The sequence below is a fragment of the Pogoniulus pusillus genome, chromosome 11, assembly GCF_015220805.1.
Source record: "Pogoniulus pusillus isolate bPogPus1 chromosome 11, bPogPus1.pri, whole genome shotgun sequence".
In the NCBI taxonomy this organism is placed as follows: domain Eukaryota; kingdom Metazoa; phylum Chordata; class Aves; order Piciformes; family Lybiidae; genus Pogoniulus; species Pogoniulus pusillus.
The window spans coordinates 21,913,858-21,936,226 of NC_087274.1; the positions used below are offsets into that span (position 1 = coordinate 21,913,858).

General features: G+C 41.1%; 2 long non-coding RNA genes across 2 annotated transcripts in view; both read left to right on the forward strand.

Moving 5' to 3' along the window:
* Nucleotides 1–3,593, forward strand: part of LOC135179515 (uncharacterized) — a 313,884-nt gene extending 310,291 nt beyond the window's left edge. The window contains exon 7 of the long non-coding RNA XR_010304023.1: nt 3,366–3,593. This is a non-coding gene — a long non-coding RNA (uncharacterized LOC135179515). The remainder of the gene's footprint in view (nt 1–3,365) is intronic.
* Nucleotides 3,594–7,985: 4,392 nt separating this feature from the next.
* Nucleotides 7,986–13,385, forward strand: LOC135179520 (uncharacterized). Its single transcript, XR_010304027.1, has 2 exons — nt 7,986–8,135; nt 13,207–13,385. It is a non-coding gene; the product is annotated as an uncharacterized LOC135179520 (long non-coding RNA).
* Nucleotides 13,386–22,369: the final 8,984 nt, after the last annotated feature.

The following is a 22,369-nucleotide window of genomic DNA, read 5'->3' on the forward strand; positions in this document are numbered from 1 at the left end:
AAGATGGATCAGCTTGATTTTAGAATCACAGAAACACAGAGTGGCAGGGGTGGAAAGGGAACTCTGGAGATCATCTAGTCAAATCCCCTGCTAACACACAGGTATGACTAGGTCAGGTTGTACAGGACTGTGTCCAGGCAGGTTTTGAAAGTCTCCAGAGAAGGAAATTTCAAAACCTTTCTGGGCAGCCTTTCCACTACTCCATCACCCTCATGTGGAAGAAGTATTGGGAAAAGCACCATGAAGCCCCTTAATTCCTAGCTAGACAGATTTGGACTAGAAAAAATAAAAGACTCAAAGTTTAACTACGAACTGAAGTTTGGAACAGCTTGCCAGAGGTTCCGGCTGGGGTTTCGATGGAGGGATGCAATGTGGTGATGTCAGAGAGATTGGCTGATTCTTTCCCAAAAGATATTCCTCATTTCATCAACAGTGAATGAGTCTGAATGAAGAGTTAATCCATGAAAATCCTACGGGCTACGCAAAGCAGGGAGATGAGCTAGATTATTACAGTACTGGAATCCTGGGATCTGTGGAACATTTGGGAAGCAAACCCATCGGATCTACAGGGTGACTACAACTGAGGTCTCCTTACCTCACTGCCCCATTTTGGAGGACTAAACTCCTTGAGCATTTTAGAAAGAAGCTGTCCAAAGCCTCGACTTTTTAATTTGATAACCATTTATAATGGTTATTTCTCCAACCTCATGTAACTAACCTCTAAATCCTTGGATAACATACTTTGCACTTCATTTTCACAGAGGCACTGCTCTTAAGTGCAGTTTTGTGTGGCAGAGCAGAGGTGTGATTTCATTGCCTGCAGGCAGGTGGTACTTTGTACCAGCACTGACTACATACTATGTGTGTTGATTTGATTGATGATGGTGATTTTAGCTTCTCTGGAGCAAAATGTGCTTATTATTGAAGCACTTTCTCAAAGGGCCTTCAAGCAGGGCTCCTGCTAATAAAGGTATATGCATATTTTCCTCTCAGCTCAACTGAGAAAGCTGCAAGGCCTTGCTTTGTGCCCCTGTGGCATGGGGCACACTGAATGCTCCCTGTCCTACTGACCCTGCTGTGGCCTTACTATCTCATCTACTTAGGAACCAGTAGTTTTGTCAACATAAGCAAGCAGGAAAATGTCCAAAGGAAGTTCAGAACAAAGTGCAGGTTTTGGGGTTGTGTGATGGTATTTTGCCATGGAGAAAAGAAACAGGCTCTCCACAGGCCATGAGACTTGGGAGTCTTCAGCCTGGAGAAGAGAAGGCTTTGAGGAGACCTTACAGTGGCCTTCCTGTAATGACAGGATGAGGAGCAATGGGTCTAAACTGGCAGAGGGGAGATTTAAACTGGATGTTAGGAAGAAGTTCTTTCCAGTGAGGGTGGTGAGATACCGGCACAGGTTGCTCAGAGAGGCTGTGGCTGCTCCCTCCCTGGAGGTGTTCAAGGCCAAGTTGGATGAGGCCTTAAGCGACCTGTTCTAGTGAGAGGTGTCCCAGCCTGTGGCAAGGGGTTGGAACTGGATGATCTTTGAGGTCCCTTCCAACCTAAACCATTCTATGATTCTAACCAAAACGGCAGTGCTGTACCTCAGGCTCCCACGTGCCTCAGACGTGACCACGGGATGCACCCCCAGAGCATGGCGTGTCTCCTGAAGAAAGGCAAGAAGCCTGCTGACAGACTCTCGCCTCTGTGTGTGCATATTCCTTGAAAATCTAGTGATCCCGTGGTTGGCATTCCTCCTCTGCATGTATTAAACACAAGTGTGGCTCCCAGAACTGCTTAGTTTTGCAGTGACAAAGTGGTTATTGTGGTAACATTAATACAGGGTCTTATCCAAGAGTCTCTTGGAAATCCAGGAGCGGTTCTCTCTTCTTGAAGCTGGACTGTTTCTCTGTGGTATTAAGTAGTTGCTCAGCAAAAGGCACTGTTACCTGTGCTGCAGCTCATTGCAGGCATAAATTGTTGTATTTGTTATCCATCCAATCCATTTATTGCATAAGATATTGAAAAGAGCATATACACAGGTGGCTGTTTGTTTACTGGGTAGATTGTCATCTTTCATATCCATTTTCTGCTCGAGGTGGAATAATGTTTGAGTTGAAGCTTCAGAGCTGCAGATGTTTGATTATCATATCCTATCTAAGCAGATAAATGCAGCCAACATCTTGCCAGCTTGCATCATTATTCTGTTCTGCTTTCCTGTTACTTTGCATGTTTCTACCTGCATATATAAATCATCTAGAAAACAGGGATAAGAAGTACATCAGGTAGTCATCAAAAGCCATCCAGCCATGAAAGGAAGGATCAAGAATATCAAAATTATTGATAGACATCTGTCTAACAAACACATTTATTAAACTAGTTTGTAAGGAAAAAAGCTCCAGTGATAGTCATTCCAGTGTCTCCAGGTACTGCAGTTTTCAATTACCCTTCATGTCAGAGAGTTTTTCCTGGCATCTAACTCAAATTTTCTTTGCTTGAGAGATTCTTTCAGAGAATTCATTTCTCTCTGAAATGGGATAGGCCATTCAGAAGGAAAATATTCTCCTCTTGCGGAGTTATTTTATGTATTTGAACACTACTGTACTTCTCTCCAGCTTCCTGTAGACTTAATAGTCCCATTTCTTAAATTCCCTTCTCACTGGTCACACTTTATTTCCATTTCACTACTTTCCCCTTCTCTTTCCCTGCCTTTCTTGGACCATAAAGACCAAAAGTGGACACAATATTCCAGCTACAGCATTATCATGCTGAGTAGCACAGAAAGATTCATTCTTCTATCATGTTTCCTTGAGTACTTTACATATCCCAATGATACTGGGTTTCAATGGTAATGTGGCATTTGGGGCTTGAGAGTCCCTGTTCTCAGCAGGTCTTTCTCTCCCTAACCACTCTCTCATGAGTTTTTCCTTATTCTGTATTTGTGCAGTTCATACATTTTTGATAAAATGTAGACCTTTGTACTTGTCCTTATTGAATCCAAATTTTTTAGAACATTTCTTCAATCTATCATGATCATTTTGCACTTCAGTCCTGCTCTTCAATCTCATTACAGCCTGGCCAATTCTGGATGATCTGCAGATTTAATAAACTCATTCCTTCATCCAAGTTGCAAGTGAAAATATTGGCTAGGTCCAGGACAAACTGGCTGAAATCTACTTATACATCCTTCTGTTCTGACACTAAATTAAAAACAGTTTTGTATCCACCCTGTAACAGTTTCACTTAGTTTTCTTGACTTGCTTATGAAAATTTTATGTGAAGCTGTAGCAAAAGGCTTTCCAAGATTTATGACCTCTATGGTTTTTTTTCCTTATCCCTTCAACCTGTTAAAACAGTTTGATGTGATTTCTTCTTGCCAGATGCAAACAGACTAGCATTCCTCAGCCTAGAGAAGAAGATGTCTAGAGTCTATAAAATCCTGGAAGAAAAGAAGAAAGTATAAAATGGAGGATTGTTCACTGTCCCTGATAAGGTAGACAAACATCTTCTGACAAGGTTTCGAGGCCTCAGCTGACTTCCATAGCTCCCCCAGCTGGGTTCTTACATCTTCAAGTCTGGGATTACTACTGCTCTTATATCCTCCTTCCACAAGATCACCATTGAGGTAACAACTTTATTTGCAGGTATCTTTTGGTGAAAAATATAACTTGATATACCTCCAAGGTTTAATAAAATACTAAATGTTTTTTTCACTCTGTCCCAATTACAGTAAATATACTCCTTAAGGTTACTTATTTACAAGGGTTTCTGAGCCAGTAGTGTTTATTCAACCAAGTTTGTGATGTTTACGAGACACTTAACTGTTTTCTGGTCTGTACCATCTCTGACTGGAGATTTGCTCAGGTTCCCATGAGAGCTACACAGCCTAGATGAAGATTAGCAAGCAGCGAGTATGAGCAGGCTGCAAGCAGAACCTGATCTGAATCACGAAGTGAATATCTGAAAGCAAATACGTATCTCATCTGTAGAGAAAAATGGAGAGGCTAGAAAGGAATGAAGGCTTTCTGTATCTCAGGATCAGCTAAGAGAGAGGGGAAAGCATCTGTAGACAGAAAGTTTAAATGGTGTTTTTATGCTGAGGAAGGACTTATAGCAAGAATTAAGCACAAGTTCCTTTGACAACAACAAATAGACCAGTTGCTCACCTAAGAGTCATAGATCTGTTTCTGACCTGTTGAAAATAATCAGGAGAAAAACAATTTCAAGAGCAATCTTTACTCTAAAAAAGGCCAATGGGAGTGAGGTTGTCACCAAAGAGGAAGCTTAAAGTGGAGTTATCTTGCATGTTTCAAATGTTTCCTGCTGGACCGAGACAGAAGTGTTCTGCAGTGTCACCACTCAGTAGCCACATGATACTGAGCTAATTGCATCACTGTACTGTTCCTTTTCCAAAGCTTTTCACTGGGAAAGCTTTGCCTCTTTTGCTTTTAAACTGTAAACAAAAACTTTTTTGGAAGCTATCATATGGTTTTCCTGTGTGAACACACCACACAATGATGACCAGGCTCAGCTAGGGCTTCTAAGGGCTACAGAGAGCAAGCAGATAGCAAGCATAGATATGGTATCACCTTCATGAATAAGTAATACTCCACCAATAAGACTTAATTTTATTTTTACTTGTTATCCATTACTCTATTCATGCCATGAGGTCAGTTTTGTATGTACAAAGCTTTGTAATGGAACAGATATATTCTCTCCTTCTGTTATTAAGAATAATCTGAGGTCCTAGAGAAACACAGAAATCTCTCCAGAACATTTGAGGGGGAAAAAAAAGAAAGGATTGCTTTTCTCAGACATTATTTATACAATACAGTTGATTATATTAATCAATAAATGAATAGAGGTAATTTTCTTACAGTCTATCTGAGGCATTATTTAGACTACTCCTTTATGTTTCTAATATTAGAAATGTGATACCTTATTATTCTAGAATATTTGAGTAATCTGAGACCAAGAATGGTAGCTCTTTATTTGTTCTTCTTTCTCTCATTGGATTCTTGTTACCTATGCCATGACAACAGTATTCTAATTTATCTGGTCTTCTGTTCTCTGCTAATGAACTAACGATGATGGGAACCATAGCAACTGAAGGAAAAACTTCATTAAGCAAGAACAGTTTTTCAGTTTACACTGTACAATGCAAAATTGCTTTCAGTAACAAAGTCCTCCACAGAATGAACATAACTAAAAAAACAGTTGAGCTGAACCCCAAAGCAGAGCAGTCTGTATTTCAAACTGAGAGATGCTGATCAGATTTCTACCTTAAGAATAACTGTCAGAGATGGCTACTGTCAAGAACCACTCAGAAACTTCACAGTTTTCAATAAAACATTTGGCAGCATTCACCATGATTCATCCTAAAATGTTAAGTCAACAAAACCACTTAACAGCATCAGAGCTTTGTTTTAAAGAACAGATTCCCAGCTGAAGTAAATGCAGCTGGAATGAAGTAAAGCATAGACAGCTGCTATCAGAAAAGCATCTGTTCCATCACCCCATGGTTTTGATGTTGCCAGCAGCTTTGGTACTACAAAAAGATGCAGGCATGGACATAAGACCTAGACCTAGTCCTAAAAAAGTTTAGCCCTTCTGAATGGAATCTTATGTAACACGTGAGGATGGAGGCCTAGTGACTCTTGCAAATAGGATGGAATTAACAATCAGCTGTGGCAAAACTATGTTCATGGCATCTCCAGCAATTTACCATTCAAGAACTACTTCATAAAAGAGCTCAAAAGTGAATTAATAATGAAAGCAAACATCTCAGTCAGAAACATCAGCTGTCCAAGGCTTTCTGTAAGCAATGGAGGAGATAATCTGAAGCACATGAACTGATATTTGAGCAATTCAATTACCCTGTTATCTAATGAGAAAGGAAAACAAGAAGGGAGCAGGAAGTGCATGGAGCTCATTGTGAGCATTTTCTTCATATATTAAAGATAAGGAAAGTGGCTGAAGGTGCTCTGGTCCTCGAAGAGCGAGGCAGCAGCAACTGAGTTCTGTGGCTGTGTGCTGGCCTCAGCTGGACAGGAGTCCCCTGAGCATATGAAAATGTTACCTTTGTTTTAGAGCTCCGAACAGGAATACACATTGTTTTTATCAGTCAGTCCATGTTTTCTGATGATGCTACATGTCTGCTGTGTTGTGGTTGTTTTATCAGGGAATAAACAATCTTAAGATGTGACTTATGGCAGCAGTTTAGAACTTCTACTGTCTCTGGAAGATAATATGGATCTTTACACATTTTTATGGCACTGCAGAAGCAGAAATGTTTGGGTTACAGGAGCAGAAGGCATTTTCCATTTTCACTGGAAAATCTATTTTTTTTTCCCCAGATGCTGAGCATATGTAGGAACGAACTCACTTAATTCCAGTGTGTGGACACAGTAAGATTTCAGGAAAATTTAAGAGTGAAGAATATGTCTTGAATTTTGGCCAAGGATTTTAGCAAAATAGGTTTGGGTGTGAAGCTTCACCATGCCAATGGCTACGGTGCATACCTTGTCATGAAGATGTGGATATAAAACCTGAATGTTAACTCCAGAGCTTGCAGAAATAAAGTCGTGAATTTAAGATTCTGTTGATTAATTAAATGCCATAAAGTTCAGGAAGTTATTGCAAATTAAGGGGTTTGAGAGGCCCAAAGGCTACATTCTATGTTTTTAACACTTTCAGAAGCCAGATATATATTGGGAGCATGCCTGAAGCAGATCTGGACGCTATTAACTGTATGATGCATGAGGAAAAGACAGGTTTTCTGGAGAGGTGTTAAAACAACCAAAATAACATATCTGGCCTCTTAAAAAAGCTGGCTCATTACAGCCAACAGGATATAGAACCGTTGAGAGAAGCCTGCATCCTCTACAAAAAGCAATGAAAGAAGTGGCTGTGACAAAGTTAGAAAACAAGCTGAAGGTTTGCTTTGGACCTAGAAGTTTTCTGTGCTGACCTCAGGCTTACATTTTTTTATCCAGAAATCTTTTCTCATCAGATAACCACCTCAAGCAGGAAAAGTGAGATTCCACCCAGGCTATTTGGAGGCTGCTATTTACATGCTGTAGGCATTTGGCCTGCATTTGTTAGTGTCTGCTGATGGAGTGCCAGTGGATCCTCTGCTTTCAAACAGTCTTTGCCGGTAAAGTCAGATCTTGTGAATTTAACCACCAGTTTCATTCTGCCTTGGATATATTACCTGTCGTATCAGAAAGTACTCATGCAGGTTCTATATTACTTTTAAGAGCTACCAAGAAAGAAATTATTTGCTTAAACTGTACAATCTGTGAGCACAACTCAGAGGCCACAGTATAAAGCTGAGCTTGCTGGTATCCTGAAGATCTTTTCAAGCAGAGGCAATACAATTTCTCTGTGTATCAAAGTGAAGGCCAGCAAGCAAATTTATAGCTCCAATTTTACATGCCTGAACCTGTCTGGAGATAAAACTAAGCTATGCAGTTCTGGATGCCTTGTAATCTGTCCTGACTTTTCCTGAGCCACTGTGCAACTTCTAGAATTGCTAGGTGCTATGAGTGCTGCTTTTTACAGTGCCTTCCATCTCACACACCTGTGCTCTATATCCTGTGGGAGAAGGTTACTGCAAACTCCAGGTACCTGCAGAACCAAATGTGATAATAAAGGTCTTCAAATCCTCCAGTTTCTTTCAAAGAGCCAGTCACCAAAGCAGATCTTCAATGAAGGCAGGAAAGGTCAAGGTTTTCTTTTTAGTGAACAAATACAATGCACAGGTTATTGCTGTGAGGGGAAAAAAACTGAATATAATTGCATTGCCTGTTGAAAGATTCTGCCCAATTGTTTCTGAATTCTTTAGTGGCAAAATTCAGCTAGGGACCAAAAACCTTTGATGCTGGCCTCAGGAATGATTGCCATGCCTCTTTTGAATATGGCTTTTTTAGATGATTTCCAACGCTTCTTGTTAATGGTTTAATATATTTGGGAGGTATGTACAAGTAAGGTTTTGGAAGGACTGTTGTCTCAGAACTGCTTTCCTGTTATGCATCTGTTACAGCAGTAGTGCCTGAACCATTTGTGATATCTGTGAGGCTTCTCACACTGTTTGGAAAGAGGACCTGACTGGCTATATTCTGCCAGATCAGAACATCAGTGCCAGCAAGGTGAGCAAACAGAGGAAAATTGAATGGCCTGCATGAAAATTGAAGGCATTATTGTTCCCAGAGAGGACAGAGAAAATAACAGCTTTGAAAACTTGAAAGCTTTAGCCTGTTGCTTAGACCCTCCTCAGGAATGCTGTAAAGAAATAATCATCCAGCAGTCAGAATCATGAATAGAAGACTGCTGATGGAAACTCAAATGACTTTTCCAACATGTATGCACTTCCAGACATTTCTGAAGGTGAAATAAGTATGGGAAACTTTTCTCCACAGAGGAAATAAAGTTAAAAAAGATGAACCTGATGTTCTTTTTGCCTGGAAATATGGCACAGGGCTTTGCAACCACCAGTAATTTTCACTTGGGGAATGATTTTCAAAGGTTTGGGGTTTTTTCCTCAATTTATGGAGGGCTTTTACAGAAGACAATTGTTTCCACTCTGTGTGTAACATGAATAATTGCAGGTGACTTTGATGGGTGCTGCTTCTGAAAGCAATGACATTCAGAAGGGCCTGAATCAATTGTGTATGAGTATCATATCCATTGATCAGAACATATATAGAGCCAGGGCAGAAGAAAACAGCTGCACAAACTAAGCACAGAGTGCAGTGGGCATTTAAAAACCCTTAGAAACTAGGTGGAGATCACAAGCTTGATGAGAGACTGAACATGTCAGTCTTAAGTTCTCTCTAGGAGCTTCTGAAGGTGGTATGAACAAGCCAGCTAGATAGCTTTTCTGTGGCAGAATTGAGACTTCTAGTGCTTAAGAACTCAGTTATTCCCTTCAGCCTGGCTAGCATCTCAGGAACTGAAAAATCAACAATAGAATATCAAAAGAGAGAACTACTCTGCTGGTGGCTTCTAGGTATCTGAAAACATGACTTGGTTGAGAGACAAGAACCTGCTTTTGTCACAACTCTGCATTAAGGCCCTAAAATGGATTTGGCATTTGACTCCTGGCAATTTAAGTAGTGGCCATCTCACATGAAGCTCTTGGTATCTTACTTGCAACAGAGCCAGGCAAGCAGCCAAATAAAAGACTAACATTAATAACAACAACAGCAAAACTACCACCACCACCAACATAATAATAAAGAAATAAATAGATACATAAAGAAATAAATAAAACCAGCAACACAGGCTTTTTCTAAGCCAAAATCTCTTTTGCAACATCCAGCAGTGTTTATTGGGACTGCTGCTTTTTGCTGTCCTGATAACAGAGCTTTTTTGACCACGCAGTGGTGGAACACGGGGAAGAGAGGGGACACAGCCTGCCTGACACCCGGTCACCAGCTGGGGCAACTAAAGATACTTCTCTCGCACAGGAAAATATCAGAGCCACAGCCATTCTGACCTCCGGGCTTCTGAAGCAGAGAAGAGTCTGCAATAGAACAGCTTTAACTGAATGTATAAAAGCCAAAATTTTCACCTCTGTGCTTTGTAAATATCTGATGTATGTGAGGCAGGATGATCCACACAAAGGAAAAACAACTGTCTCCACAGAGCAGGAGAGACGTGAGAACTGCCAAACTTAAGGAATGCCAAACAAGTGCAGTTGTCCAGGAAGTATTGCAACGTGTAAATAAAGATGACAAGAAAAGAAAATGCTGAAGTAATGTGTTTCTTCAAATGACAAATGAGGGTTTGTGTGCAAAGGTTCAGCTGTTAATTATTTTAGTGTACTCAGTTAGGAGCAGAGTATTACCTAACCTCTTTTCATACCTAAAGTCTGGGGAAATTATGCACAAATGCCACGTCTGAGTTAGAAGTATCTTGATGTAACATAGCAAAAAAATGCACTTTTGGAACATCAGAAAGACACTGGACTTGGAGATCACTTCTGTTCTTCCCTGCCTTCTCTTTTAAAAGCTGAAAACCACAGAAATTATTCTAACTTGGTATAAGATGTGGGTTTTTAAATAAAGTGATTTTACCATTGCATTGCATATGGGATAAAGAACCACCACGGCAGTGCAAGGCAGGCACCAACAGCCTTCGAGCCTAATGCAGACATTTGACTAAGAAACATGACTTTAAAAAAATCTACTCCAAGAACACAGGCCCAAGTTTGCTGGAATATGTTTGAGCAAGTCTAGGTACATCCTGTGCTTTATATTTTAGTTTTACAGACTGCATCACCAGCTGCTTTTGCTGCTTAATGCCAACTGAATATCATCCTTCATTCTGTTTGGAAGATAAGCCCTTATGATGGCGATGTAGAAAAACACATGGTGATAGAGAGAGGCAGCTCAGCAGGGGTCTTGCAACAGTTGAGTGTGCAGTGTAGAACCAGAGGCATTTTTGTTCAAAATTCATAGCTTTCCTAGGAAAGGAAGCACAGACTGTGAATGTTCATACAAATCAAGATATTTCCAGCAGTTGTTTTCTCTGGGCACAGAACAAGCCATGCTGTGTGCGTGCACTCAAGTGGTTTGCCAAGGCCACAGGCGGATGCTACTTTGCCCTGCTGACTGGAGATGGTATTGTCTCTCCCTCCCCAGCCAGGAGGCACTGCTAGCTGGGAGCTCTTGGGATCCTACATAACCTACTGCAGGTAAAGTCACCTCACACACCTCCACTATTAAAGTTGCTGTCTGACTTTGACAGGTAAGATGTAGTTAACAGACAACACATGGCATAGCTGTGCAGTGTCTAAGCGATGTCAGCAGGAGCAGTGCAGCAATGGCACGCCACTAAGATAGTGCCACCCTCAGCTGGCACAGCTGTTTGCAGACTGATGCTGTGATTTCCATACATAGGCTCAAAACAGTGAGCTGCCTGGGAAGGAGTGGCAGGGAACATCAAAGTAGATATATTTTCTTGTCAGAATCTACAGACACCACATGGCATGGCTGTGCAGTGTCTGCACTTCACAGAATGTCAGGGGCCAGAAGGGACCTCGAAATATCATTCTGTCCAACCCCCCTGCCAGAGCAGGATCACCTATACCAGATCACACAGGAATGCTTCCAGGCAGGTCTTGAATATCTCCAGAGAAGGAGACTCCACAACTCCCTTGGGCAGCCTGTTCCAGTGTTCTGTCACCCTCACAGTGAAAAAGATTTTCGTCATGTTTAAATGAAATTTCCTATGCCTCAGCTTCCACCCATTGCCCTTTGTCCTGTCATCAGGCATCACTGAGCAGAGCCTGGCTCCATCCTCCTGGCACTCACCCTTCACATATTTATAAACACTGATGAGGTCACCTCTCAGTCTCCACTTCTCCAAGCTAAAGAGCCCCAGCTCCTCAGTCTCTCCTTAGAAGTGAGAAGTTCTATTCCTTTAATCGCCTTTGTGGCTTTGCATTGGACTCTCCATTACCCTCTTGAACTGGGGGATCCAGAACTGGACACAGTACTCGAGATATGGCCTCACTAGGCAGGAGAGCCTCTCTTGACCTACTAGCCACACCACTTTTCATACATTCCAGAATGGCATTGCCCCTCTTGGCCACAAGAGCACACTGCTGGCTCATGGTCAACCCCGCATCAACTAGGACCCCCAAATCCTTTTCCCCTTCACTGCCTTCTATGCTGTCAGACTACAGGCTGTGTTTCTTTCTGTCCACTCGTGAAATTGCCATACACAGCCACTGAGTGGTACTAAGTGAGTGATAGTAAACTCTCAGTGAACATACTTCTAGGTTCCCCTAAGCTTCCTTTGCTCTGGAGTTTAATAGAGCTTAGGTTTATACATCTTAGTTACTTATCCCAGGTTTATATGTAATGTGCAGCTTTCAGACCCTCCATCTGATTGTAGCAGTCTAACATTATATCTATACAAGTCCACAAAATGAATGCAATAATGTAAAGTGGAAGGAGGTTTTAACACAACGTGCACAAACATCATCACCCAGAAACCTACTGAAGACCATCACTGTCCTCAAACCAATTCTTCCAGTAGCTGCTATCTATCATGCAGGACTGGGTTGCATCACCTCTTCCACAAAATTGTGAAGATCCATCCACTTCCCTCCCAGTGGTCCAGAACATCAGTGTCTCATGATTATCAACTCTTTTTCAAAAGCCAGTAAAGTTTTCCTCATGACTAGATGGAACATTTAGCTCTTTCAAGGAGACTGAGTGGTGATCTCATTAATGTTATAAAGATGTAAAGGTGAGTGCCAGGAGGATGGAGCCAGGTTCTGCTCAGTGGTGTCCTGAAGACAGGACAAAGGGCAATGGGTGGAAGCTGAGGCATAGGAAATTTCATTTAAACATGACGAAAATCTTTTTCACTGTGAGGGTGACAGAACACTGGAACAGGCTGCCCAGGGGAGTTGTGGAGTCTCCTTCTCTGGAGATATTCAAGGCCTGCTCGGATGCATTCCTGTGTGATCTGGTATAGGTGATCTTGCTCTGGCAGGGGGGTTGGACAGAATGATATTTCAAGGTCCCTTCTGGCCCCTGACATTCTGTGATTCTGTGACACCTTTGGCTAAGGCCAAGCTATGTGAGGCAAGTCAGGCCAGGTCCTAGAGACCCTTTTTTCCCCTACTGAAGTTTTAAATCACCATTCCTGTTGTTTGGTTGACCAAAAATCTGAGTAATAAATTTTGTTCTCCAGAAGCACTGGAACCTTCATTTTCCTTCTTTGTGCCCACCAGCTTGTCAGTTTGAAATCCCTCTCTCTTGCCATCCATGTTTATTGATTCCCAGTCTTTGTCCAAGAGCCCAGCATAAAGCTGTGCAGTGAGGGTGTCATCACTGTAATTGAGCATCGATTACTTAAAGAGCAGAGTTGTTACTCTGCTTGATGAGAAGATCTCTCAGACCAACATCCATTTGGAGAATAGAAACTTGGGGTAATTTACTAGATCCCTTTTTACACCCCTTATCAGAATTGGTTTTACCTTTAATAGACCTGCAATACTACAGTGTGGGATTAGGTCCTGCAACAGGTGCTACACTCAGTGCTTTACAGAATGATAAAGGCTGATGATTAGATAGCTGTGAATATTGGCCTGTAATGAGAAATATGCTTTGAAAAAAGGCAAAGGTTGGCTTTTATATTGGAAAAAAAAATGGTTGGCTATGCTGGAAATATCTTTTTATTTCTTTTTTTTTTTTTCCACAGAGAAAACTTCCTCTCTATCATTCATCATCTTGATATTCCACTCATGCTGACAGTGAGAGGATACAAATGATTTTTAGAGCTCCACGAGGATAAAAACCTGCAGGGATTATTATACTCTTTCTGAGGTGGAAAATGCTTTGCTTTGGTATCTGGCTAATAAATAATTATTTTGTTTCTAATTCCATGTGTCAGTGAGACTTCATCATGTTTACTTCAGCAGACAATATTATGGCTAAAAGACATATTTCCACAGGAGGATACGTTAAACAGTATGTGCCACACCTTGAATGAAATTGAGAATTTTAAGGAGTGAAAAATCTCTTTTCTTTTTCTTTTCTTCAGCAGCCAAAATGTACACAGAAACTCTGAACTGAAAGCAAATCACATCTTGACTTTTGGACTAGGTTTCTCTACCTTCTAGAATGAAAAGGGCCAAAGCTCTCCATTCAAATGAGGATGCAGCTTGGCAGGAAAACTGAATATACAACAAGTATCCTTACACAGTGGTGACAAGAAGCACGTCTGTCGAGGGATGAATTTCTGTGTAACCTGCTTTGAACTTGGACCTAAAACACAAGACAGCTTTGAAGTATCTGTAGCCAGCTACAGGATATTCACTTCGCACATTTGGGCAGTTTTTTTTTCTTGTGTTGCTGAAGTTGTCCTAAGTCAGCCATACACAGGAGGGAAATTACTATTTTAACCACTTAAATATGAAAAAAAAATAAGATTAAGAAATACTGGAGAAGGTGGAAAAGATGCTGCTGCAGTCTTGGGGGTATTTATCTCATCAGAATGCTGGATATGAATAGCAGAGAAATGGAAAGGCTACAATAAGCCCATTATAATCACTACTACTGAGTAACTTAAATACAGGAATTGCTGCCAAATTCACCACAATAAATTAATTGGATGTGTTCCTTGCCCGGGAAAAGCTGGGTGGGGATATCTGTACATCATCTAAGTGGAAAAGGCCTAATCTTCAAGACACTACACCAGCAGAGTTACAAATGATAGACAGCAAGAGGTGAAATTTGGTATTACTAACTGCAGCTGCTAACCCATGGGTGCAAAATTGTTAGCAGCTACTCAGATTTCTATTGATAAGGATGCAAAAATACACCATTTTCAGCTGTTGTGTACTGCTAGCTGTTTCTGATGGGCAAAAGGCTGAATCTGCTCTGTGGCAGGGTTTGTTTTTTTTAATTATTTGTGATCCAAAATTATATACTGCAGTCCTAGTGACATATAATAATGGTCTTGTAATTGTCCTGAAACACTGCATCAGCAGCTGCAAAGCAACAACACTTTATTCCCCCTCACATGCAGTGTGGCGTCTTACAGATCAAACTATATTTATACCTGACAAACCTTCCAGTTAGTATCTCAGGTAAGGTGATGTGCTTAGCAAGAGTTGAAGCCCATCGAAATGAAGGTTAATCTACACCAAAAGATGAACTGTCACTCGTTTATTACTAGCAAGGCTGCGGGAGTCTCAGCAACCAACAGAGGTGACAGTCCTTTGGGGACGGTCGGTTTGTTTGTTCTCTTGGGTTTTTTCCCTTCTTCTTTGTTTTCTGAGATTAATGTTTAATCAAGTTATGGCACAGACACTTCTTTCACATGAAATGAAGTTGTTTTAAGGAACTACAGACCTGCTGCTAGGAAAACAAGCTAACCAACCCTCATGCTGTTCAGTGAAAGCCTAGTTAGATTGGAGTCTGGCTCCTGGAAAGCTTGCGCAGAGCTCACGAATCTTGGAGTGAACAAAGAAAATGCTGCTGTTAAAAGGGGGGATATTGGCAGATAGAACTGGTTGCTGAATCCTAGCCATTTTTGCCTGCCGAGCTCTGGATGAGAAGAGGTGGTTTCTTTGTCTACCACTACTTTTTGCTGTTTGTTTTAGGGCTTAATGTAGGAAAGAGGGCAAGTGTGATGAGAAAATGCTGACTATGGTGCAGCTGAACTGTTTGTAAAAAGGCCAAAGGCAATGCCAATGTAATTCAACATAACTGCAAGCCATGGAGCTGACCCAGGGGGTGAATCTGGCACCCTTTTCAGTTGTTTTAGTACATACTCATTAGGCAGGGAAGCCTACATTAGCCCATTAATGTATGCTATAGTTTGAATCCATTGCGCATGTATTGCATTCATTGTGGTGTAAAACTATTTATTAGGGCTGAGGGAAGAGAAAGTGTTCTTTCTTCTTCTCCTCCTTCTCCTTCTTCTCCTTCTTCTTCTCCATCTTCTCCTTCTTCTCCTTCTCCTTCTTCTCCTCCTCCTCCTCCTCCTCCTCCTCCTCCTCCTCCTCCTCCTCCTCCTCCTCCTCCTCCTCCTCCTCCTCCTCCTCCTCCTCCTCCTCCTCCTCCTCCTCCTCCTCCTCCTCCTCCTCCTCCTCCTCCTCCTCCTCCTCCTCCTCCTTCTTCTTCTTCTTCTTCTTCTTCTTCTTCTTCTTCTTCTTCTTCTTCTTCTTCTTCTTCTTCTTCTTCTTCTTCTTCTTCTTTTCTTTTTCTTCTTCTTCTTCTTCTTCTTCTTCTTCTTCTTCTTCTTCTTCTTCTTCTTCTTCTTCTTCTTCTTCTTCTTCTTCTTCTTCTTCTTCTTCTTCTTCTTCTTCTTCTTCTTCTTCTTCTTCTTCTTCTTCTTCTTTCCCCCCTTTTTTTCCCCTTCCTTTTTTATTTAATTTTCCCTGGATACACACACACAGTTCCAGGTTTTCCTTCCTGTTAACTTTTAGTGTTCATCTTGAGGTACATCCACTCTGAGGGAGCAGGGAGGAAGCCTCTGCCCACACTGCTACAGTAAGTGGGCACTCATCCTGCTCACCCTGTAAGCCAGCTGAACGCTGCGCTTGCCTTCTTGCAAGGTGTGTCTGTTCCAACTCAGCCCTGCTCAGACATGGCTACCTGGAAACAGGCTCAGCCCAGCTGACAATATACACTGACTTGTATGCTGCTACTTGCTACTATGGGGTCCATGAATCTGCAGTCAAAGTCATGACTACTAGCAACGTTTCTTGCATGGAGAAACCTCCAGTTTCATCACATACACACCAGTGCTCATGGGGTGGGGCAGGGATGAAGTGTATATGGCTTTGCTCTCCATCTTTGCAACTCCATTTTCTTAGTTTGTGCATGTTCTTAGTAGGCTTGAATGCCTCCACAAAGCCTTTTCTTTGCTTGCTAGTCTGTCTGATAACAGCCCTTCAATGAACTTTTACAGCATCAGTTTGCAGGGAGGATACAAATATCCTTCCCTTCTAGGATAACAAATTTCTCTCATTTATTTGACTGACTTTTTCTAGCCTGCAGCAAAAAACATTTGCAATGTGCACCATTAAATATGCTTCTCTGACAGGTTTTCTTGGGAGATTGTAAAGGAATTTTCTTCCTAGGCTTCTGCTGTGAAATGTTTTTCTTGTCCCATTCAAATGCTATGCAATCCTCCTCTCCTTGCTATGTCTTCATCTTGAATTCTTACCTTTTTTTTTCCTTTCCCTGTGCTTCCTCTTCTCTTTGCTCAAAATCTCAGAATATGACAAGGAAAAAAAAACATTTTTCACATGATTTTCAGTATCTTTTGCTGACAAATAGCCATGTTTTCTTCTGCACCACTTACAGACCATAAAGAAGCATCAGAGATGGAGATTACAACAAATGCTTCCAGCAGTTTTGAGATGACATCTTCACACACCCAAGCTGTCAGTTATTAGTGCATAGGGTTTCTTCCCATCCCACCTGAATCTCCTGACAAGGGAAAGGGCCACACTGTACCAAGTGCTGCAAGCCTACTAAGATTCATGGCACCACGAAGCAAACTAACATTACAACAGGTTTACATGAAGTCTGCCTTTACTTACCCTTTCATAGTTATCATATAGTCCTCTGCCATCTGCTAAACAGCAATAAATATTTGGAACAAAACCCACGAAAATAATTTAAACCAGGAGCAGTGAGAAATCAGAACAGTTTGATAGCAGGATATTTTATGTATCATTTAGACAGTTCAATCTCTTTTTCTTGTTTAGATTATTAATGGCATAAAAAACAGTAATAATTCTGGGTAGTTTAGACTGATGAGATTCTCAAAGGCTTGTAATCCAGAAAGGAAAATGCAAGAAATTCAAACCTGTATAATGTTGTGACTGATAATCACTCTTTAACTATCAGAATTGTTTCCCATTGTTTACTGTCAGTGTCTGTACTAATGAAAGGCACAAACAAGCTTTGCCAAAGGTAAGATTTAGTGTTAGGTGAATGGAGAGAAAACATATTCACAAGAACATTTGTGAATTTCTAACTGTATTTCAAGTAACTATTTTTATGGCCTTTTGGTTCATTTTTCCCAGCTACTCAAGTGAGCAAAGATTTTCTTACAGAAATGTGCATGGAAATTAACTTTCGTGTCTGTTTGTTGTTTAATTGTGATACAAAAACTAAATTAATGGGAAAACAATGTATTTATTAGAAATCAAATGCAGAAAGAGCGTTGAGGTCAGCCAAATGAAGAAGAGAAACTCCGTCTAGGCTGACCTACCTCCAAGCAAGCCAGTTCCAGTACTGGGATCAGTACAGCTAGGTCAGCACAGAGCTGTGCCAACCAAATTGAGCTAACTCATTTATACAGCCCCTGGGAGCCAAATGAGGAGGCAGCATGGCACTGTGCCATGCAGACATACTGTCGTCCTTCCTGGGCTATCTTGGCTATCTCTCCCACGACATGGCATTGTGTAACATAGATGTGTCCTTAGGTGACCAACCAGCATGGTCAGTGAGAAAATCCCAAACAGTAAAAGCTCAAACAAAGGGCTAGAAGCATTTATCAATGCTTTGGGAGAACTGATGTTTGTTCAAATGAACTGCTAAATAACAAACAAAAGGGGAAAATCTAGGTCCTCATTACGGACAAGATGCTAGCAGAGACATGAGTTAATTTCAGCTCCCTCTCCCCCGTTTGTTTGCTGCTGGCATATCAGCCAGCTGCCTGTCCTAGTGGGAGGTGTCCCTGCCTATGGCAGGGGGTTGGAACTGGATGATCTTTGAGGTCCCTTCCAACCTAAACCATTCTGTGATTCTGTGGTTCTATGATTCTCTGAACCTAGCTGTAATATTCAGAGGACTTTTATCTTGTGGGGTTTTGTGTGATTCTTACCTGTATGGTACTGCATACATTACATTTCCCCCTCGCTGCTGAGAAGTGTGAAATACACAACAGTTCCTTTTGATACATTCCAAACATACTGTTGTGTCCACCCATATAGATAGCACTTCAGCAAATGTCCTCTGCTGCTCTATTCATCTTAATGCAAAGGTCTGTTTGGAGCTTCACACTCTTCAGTCACTACTTATATGCAGTGAACTGCTTAGTAGTGCCTGAAGATCTTTCAAGCTTAGCAAAAGAAAGCTTTATTTTTAGATTAAACATTAACAAAACCTCAAATGGACAAAAGCCTTTGACAGTACCCTTGGATGCATGCACATATATGCACATATTTGTGGAGAAAGAGAGACCTGAGCACATGCTTGACTGCTGTCCTAAAGGCCAAGGTTTTTCCATTGTTGTAAGAATAATGTTTAGACAGAAAAGGACTTACAGTCATGTAGTAAATTCAAACAGGTAAAGCATTTGAAATCTGCCTGTTGCATCAAACTGCTTCATCTCCATGTATGGTCACTGGAAAGAATAAAAGAAGGAGAAATACTGTGCAAAATATAACGTCTTGTTTAGAAACATTACATATGTTAGTCCTAAGAAACCTTTCCAGCACATTCCTTTGCCAGGACATAACAAGCAGGAGATCATATTCAAAAACTCATTTCTAAATCCAGCAGCCATTACTTTTTTGGTCCTATATTCTCATAAACTGAGTCATGTCATACAGAATTTCTTTCATCTGGGCATGAAGTTGCTCTAGTTCTGTTGAGAGTGCACTGGAATCTGAAGACCTAAATAATTTGGGACAAATCACCTCACTTTTTCCTTTGCAATGGCACTGTTTTATCGCCTTGCAATGTGCTTTGAGATCTGAGGCTGACTGGAGCCTTGTGTAAGTGTCAAGTACGACCACATTTCTCATATTTAATTAGGGCAAATTCTACTCCTGTATGTACAAATACAAATTCCTGCTAAGTTCAACAGAATGTAATTCTCTAGAATCTAACAGCATTTGTACAGTCAGCTACTACACACGGATCAATTTTCAAGCTGTATAACAAAGATTTTTATACCTAAAGCAGTACTTAGCCTGAAGCATCCTGATGGACTTCATTTTGTATTGCACTTCTGCCTTGTGCTTTGGTGTGAAAGTCACCCTTCCAGAGGCCTCAGACCTTTTATATCTGTAATTTTACGCCCAGTGAGGCTATGGGATCTGGGCACGACCTGGGGCAGAGGAGAAGATGGCACCCAGCAGGTGCCATCTGCTCCTCAGGATGTCGTCTGCTCAGGGCTCAGCAGACACAGGACTGGAGTCAAGGAGAAGCCCCTGCCCTACAGCTGCTGAGCAGCTTAGCTGAGCCTTTCTGAATGTACTCAGTACCCAATTCCCAAATGCAGAGAAAAGTCATGTGCTGGGAACAGAGAACTTGACAGAGCTATTGGGAAGGAGATAAATCCCTTGTCAGCCCCTCAGGAAAACCATATCTGAAATGACCAGCTGGATGTTTGAAGGATGTAGGCCAAAACTACACAGAATTTACTGCCAATCAATATATTACAGCAATGGCTACATCTTTCCAGCCCTAGAAGAAAAATTAAGCCTTTATGACCCTGGTTTACAACTGTAAGGAAACACAAAGTTTAAATCAGAGCTTTTTTTTTCCAATTTGGATCAATTTATCGACAACAACAGAATCTTATGCCTCTCTATAATATGTAGAAGTTCTTAATAACATTGTATTTAGGTTTTCTGAACCCTTCCAGCCATTCCTCTGCTTCAGCTGCTTTTCTCAGAGCCGACAAATATTTGCAACAAGTAGAGCTGTGTGAGCTAGCAGGGAGGGGAGGGGGGAAGAAAAGAAAAAAAGGCCAAAAAAGGACAAAAAATCCTGGCAAGCAAGTTCTCAGTTTCTTTGAAAACTCTCCAACATCATGAATCCTGTGAGAGCTTAATTAAAATGAAAAGAGACTTTTCAAAGGGAGAAAACAAAATAAGCTTTTTTAATGGTCTATTTTTGTTCTGAAAATCTCCTTCTCTTTTTCAGCTGGTTTCCCCAAAACACAAATATTGGCAGCTTTAACGTTTGTTTTTCATCCTCTTGAGCAAGAGGCAGTGAGTTCAAAAGCTTTTTCAAGTCAAGTTTAGAGGGTTTGCTCACCAGAGCTTGGATTTCTGACACAACTAGTGAATCTAGAACAGTAAACACTACTGTGAAATTAAAGTTGCCATTTCAAGGGAACGATGATTAAATGGTAATGTATTCGCTTTGCTGATAATTGCAGGAACTTGGGGTTTTTTTCACAGCAATATGTAAGGGTCAAGGTCAACCAAAGCCTACACAACACCTTAGGCTTGCATAATTAAGGGCTATTTCTTCAGCCAACCTCACTGGAAAAGCAAACTTCTCATCCATTTCCCTTTCATGAGCTAATTGATCATCTGGCTGTTGCTTTGACATGAGTCCAGATCAAAACTTGAATGTCTCATTCCATATCAAGACCTAGCTGCTCCAATCATCCACTATTAAGCTACTACTAGTTGATAGTTCAAAGGTTTACAGACAGAAACTGCTGGAGCTTTTTGAATATCCACCATTCTTGGCAATAATGCACGTGCCCTTTCAGCCCAAAAGAAGAACAACAGCAACCAATATTTAAGTGCCTTTTTTTCCCCCAAACAACCTGAGTGATAAAAAGGGTCATTCGTATCACTTTACTTTCAGCCACCCTTACTGACAGACAGAAATACATACATTAATGCTTGATGAAAATAGGATTGCAGAATCCTTCCTGACTTGACAAGTATAAACCAACAAATTGTTGCTGTTGCAGGTTGCCAAAAGCTCTGAGCGTGAATGGTAGTTCTCTGCTCAGTTGTGAACAATTCTGAGCAGAGTCCTGACTAACCCTGTGGTCATGTAGAGTGTGACTCTATGTATGACCAGGCTGATGGTTTGTTACATTCAGAGTCCAGTGTCATTGTGCATTCTATGTAATGCTTGATCTTCTGATCTAAACAATACAATGTAAGGGCTTGTGTGAAATTGCTGTAGCAGGTAGCTTGCTTTGTATGTGATAGAGAGCTACCTCCCACCAAATGGAGACTGCAGAGCCCACGTTTACTGTCTATGACCTTGTGTTTGAGCAGATCAGCTAAGAGGAGCACATATGCATGGTTGGTTGTGTGTATCGGGCATAATAATCAGCAGCTGCAGAGTCTCTCTCAAACTGGAGACTCGAGACCTGAGCCCATGGTCTTATCCCACCAGGCAGCACTAATGTATGCATTCAGAAGTTCTCTTAATGTGCTTCTAAGTCAATGCACTTTCCTGTGAGCTGCTTGCCCATCCACTATGTGGTGAACATCTTTCCAGCAGTAGAAGAAAATGCTGTGCATGTGTTTTTCCTTCCAGAGGTCGTTTATGGGACAAAAATCAGTCTTCCTGTTGACTAGCTTAGGATTTTCAAAACATGTTTTGGGCTAGAGTTATTTTAAATATTGATGGTAAGATTTAGTCAAGGTTGTCTGAGGATAGTGGTGGCTGATGCAAGTGGTCAGCACACAGCTACGTGCCAATCGATCTCTCTGTTTCACAGAGAATCCTTCTGTAACTGCTCCAAAGACCAGCCCATTCTTTCCCCATTTAATTGCAATTTAACCTGGCTACTTAATGAATTACAAAAATGGACAGAAATTAGCTCATCATCCCATAAAGGAAATACATTTCCAATTAAATGCTATGAATACAGGTCATACTTTGCAGAAGGAAGAATGAGTCAAGCATCATTCTTCTTTATTTGTTCCAGGTCACTGTTTTTCTCTGCCTGGCTGCAAAACACTAATGGATCATCATGATAAAAATTCACTTTTGCACCCATCTGTTACACTGCACTTTTAATGTCTATTTCACCTAATGTAGCTTGATACTATCCCACTGCCAGCTGCAAACACACCACACTTTATTAGAGCAAAATTTTATCCCTTTTGGTCACAGATGTGAAAGTAGAA